The 4010-nt window shown below is 45.8% G+C and overlaps 1 pseudogene; it reads right to left on the bottom strand.

The window, feature by feature from the left end:
* Positions 1-3633: 3633 nt before the first annotated feature.
* On the bottom strand, positions 3634-3753 carry LOC134948228 (5S ribosomal RNA; annotated as a pseudogene).
* Between the last annotated feature and the right edge of the window lie 257 nt (positions 3754-4010).

Here is a 4010-nt window from a genome sequence, read left to right as displayed (position 1 = left end):
CAAGCAATATTACATTATGTTAAAAAAAAACAAAGTATAAGGATAAATATATTACATAACATGGCACAGCAAAAACACCTGCCTGTGCAGAAAAGAGGATGTCAGTATCCAGTAGGGAGGCCAATCTCGGGATCGGCAGGATCCCGGGATTTGGGCCCAAAAATTCCGGGATTTGAATCCCGAGATTGTAGCATCCAATCCCGGGATTCACGGGATGACATTGCGCATGTGCGGGAGGGTGGGTGTGTAAGTAATACTACTCACTATTAGGCGGGCGCCAGCCATAGACAAACGCTGAACATGGCGGCACTTCAAATGTAGCGCTAGCCGGCAACCAATCAGAGCTGGCGGACCGGCAGCCAATCAGGGAAGCTGCCGCAGCAGCCAATCAGGAGCGACTGCTGTGGCCGCTTCCCTGATTGGCTGCCGGTCCGCCAGCTCTGGTTGGCTGGCGGCCGGCACTTTATTTGAAATGCCGCCGCATTCAGTGTGTCCATGGCTGGCGCCCACCTAATAGTAAGTGGTATTACTTACACCCACCCTCCCTCCGTGCAGTGCTAACAGCCTCACTCCTTCCCTCCCGCACCGCTATCTACACCCTCCCTCCGTGCAGTAATCTCTCTACCAGTCTCCCTCCCGTGCCACTACCAACCCTCCCACACCGCTACCTACACCCTCCCGCACCGCTACCTACACCCTCCCGCACCGATACCTACATCCTCCCGCCCAGCTACCTACACCCTCCCGCACCACTACCTACACCCTCCCTCCCTTCCGCGCCGCTACTTACACCCTCCCGCACCACTAACTACCCTTTAGCACTGCTCCCTACACCCTTCTTCACTGATCCCTACTGCAATCCCGGGATCCCGGGAATCCCAGGATTGAGTGTTTTTCAATCCTGAATCCCGGGATTGAAAAAACGGCTCGGGATTGGCCTCCCTAGTATCCAGTAGTGAAGTCCCCCCATCTACTGTCTTACAAACACAACAAGAGACTGGGCTTATTACCCTGGCTGAGGAAGATGTGGTGCAAATTGAGGAAGATTCTGGTCACAATACCCAAACGCAACTATCACCACCACAATCTGAAGAGGAAGGTGGGCCAAGTTCACAAGCTAATGCATCACAAGCACTGAAATAAAAGAAAAGATGCCAAACCCCATTCAACAGGAGGGAGTTTGACATTCTTGTCCCACAAACCATAAAGAAAGCATTTTAGTACATAAAGAACATGAGCGCTGGGAAATGTAAACGCATCTGGAGATACTTCATTTATTTTTCCTTTTAGTCCCCACCTGAAGGGGTTGTTGCTCTGTGGTAGGTCTGCGCATTGATCTTCGAGGTCTTTGCCCAGTAGGATCTCGTTCCTGGGCAGCGGTAGGGAATGGGCCAGGTGTTGTTGCCTCCCTGAGACTGTGGCCAAGGAGGTCAGTTATGGTCTGTATGCCTTGCCCAATAGTGGTGTTGAGGTCCTGGATATAGGAGGTGATGTCGCACATGCCTTGTCGCATACTAGAGGTCAGGTCACTGACCCTGGAGGATAGCTCACGTACCTCCTGGAACAGCTGGTTATGGAAGTTGGTGTTCATTACTCCATGACTGACTATCTCACTCAGAAGCTACGGGAGACTGCTTTGGGGAGGGAGCAGTGTGGACCTGGGATGGTGGACTTTCATGACCCACAATGGAGGAATCACTACTTCCCCCCTCCTCAGCGAGCTGCACCTACTGTGCTGTGTTTGGAGAAATGGAAGGGAAGAAAAATAAATTCAGTTTATAAATGTATACAGTAAACAGTTGTCAATATATGATCAAAATATTACCTTCCAAGGCATGTGGACATTCCATTGCAGGTATGTTGGTGTCCATTTCTGACATACCTGCCACCTCCTCATAGGAAACACAGACCATCACTTGCTCCTCCAGGTCTGTATATTCAACACTCTCAGGGAGTGGCCCTCCCCCTGTTGCCCTCGAAGCGTTCCAACACGCAGACCTATTCTGCTTCAAGCTGGACTTGAAGTCAGCCCAACTACATATGTTTTGGTGGTTGGCTGAAAGGAAACGAAAATAAACAGAAGTACATTTGTAGCATACTTTTTGGACACATTCCACAAATTGTATAGCTAAAGCAATCTCAAAACTCACACCATACATTACTTTGCAAGACTTGGACACATACCTAAATTAAAAAACTTTATTTGTGTAGACATAAAATCTAGATACATGTTTAAAGTTAGCAAACAAAGATTGAATGGTTCACTTATGTCTCACCTTCTCTAAGGATACATATGTAATAGTATTGGTTGCTATAGGCAACATTACTTAGGAAATGGTGCATACATCTTAGTTCATGCATACAATAGTGTTTGTCAATGTGGCTCAGTATGTAATTACCATCTTCAAACTTCTTAGGGTGTGCGGACAATTGGGCCCACCACATTCACTGAGTCAGTTATCTCCCTCCAGATACGGCCCTTCATCCCAGAACCCATGTTTTTATTTCCAAAAAGTATTTTCTCAATGGTTTGTGGGATAAGAATGGCCAACTCCCTGTTTGTAAATGGTGGTTGGCGTTTTCTCTTTTTAGCTGTTGCCTGCGATGCAGTAGCCTGAGAACTTTCTCCACCTTCCTCTTCACTTTGTGGCTCTGATTGTTGGGTTTGGGAAGTTTGGGCAGAATCTTCCTCAGTTTGACCCACATCTTCCTCAGCCAGGGAAAACACACCAGTCTCTTCTTGTGTTTGTTGGCCAGTAGATGGTGTTTCACCACTACTGGCTCCTGCTCCTCCCTCCTCTGCAGTGCCAGGTATTTCTTGCTGTGCTCTTTGTGCTGCCCTTTCTCTTTTTCATTTTAGTATTGAATCCAGATGTTCCTTGAGTTTGCATATTTCTACGTCAATTGGATTAGGCTCAGTGATGCTGGTAGCATGTGCATAAGGCCCTGGGGTGGTGGCTTTTATTCCTGCGTACGTATGCATGCTATGCATCATCAAGCACAGGTGATGCATACCCAATTGGTACTTGTGCTTTAATTGCTAACACTAGTTAAGCATGTTTTATGCAGCATGTGTTTGTGGCTGTATGTAGGAGCTGCAGTTGTGCGGTTGTTCAGTTGTGCGCTTGTTCAGTTGTGCGTTTGTTCAGTGTCCTATTGAATTAGAGATTTTTCCAGTATTCAAGGTAATATATGTCTGTGTTTGTATGTTAGAAGCTAAGAAAAACCAACAGAAGAGAGTTGGAAAGTAGACTCTTGTGTGGGAGCACACAATTCAGAGGATTGAGTGTGTGTTAATCAATACTGATAAAACATAATTTTATTAATTCATTATTAAAAAAATGGTTATAGGAGTAAGTTATAAATAAGTAGTGTAGCTACGCGAAAATATAGCACTATATTCTATATAATTAGAGTGGTTTTCAATACCACAATGAGAACCGGAAATCAATGTCTTTGGCCTCGTGGTTTTACTGAGATCACAGTAGCACCTCTGTGAAGTATATGACCGTCATTTATTCTACAGCAATCCTATTCAGGATTAATTAGTCGTAGAGAATTAAATCATGAGTCATACAGAACCGAGTGCTAATTGGTATTATTAGGGATCACTCTAGATCGGGCAGAAGAAATTTTTTGCAGTACCAGGGTGTTCCAGGGTGGTCTCCCATCTGAGTACTGACCCGGCCCTCCACTGCTTGGCTTCCAAGATCAGACGAGATCGGGCATCTCCAGCGGGGTATGTCCGCAATTTTAATCTGCCCATTCAGTCAATCCCAATACCCGTATTGCCACAGTAATGATCTGCGTCAATCGTGTGTAGGATATCTGGATCTCATGTCCATAGAGATGAAATTCTGGCAATATTGATCATATACAGTAATTAAGTTCCAGGGCATCCACTATGCAAGTGGACAAATTTATGGAGAGAACAGTTAGCATATACAGGGATTTCTATGCAATGGTATCCGCTTTCATAGCCGGAAAAGGATGGTAATAATAAGGCAACA

This window comes from Pseudophryne corroboree, chromosome 1 (genome assembly GCF_028390025.1).
Source record: "Pseudophryne corroboree isolate aPseCor3 chromosome 1, aPseCor3.hap2, whole genome shotgun sequence".
NCBI lineage: Eukaryota > Metazoa > Chordata > Amphibia > Anura > Myobatrachidae > Pseudophryne > Pseudophryne corroboree.
The sequence above is the reverse complement of the archived record's forward strand: the minus strand, read 5'-3'. Positions and strand labels throughout refer to the sequence as shown.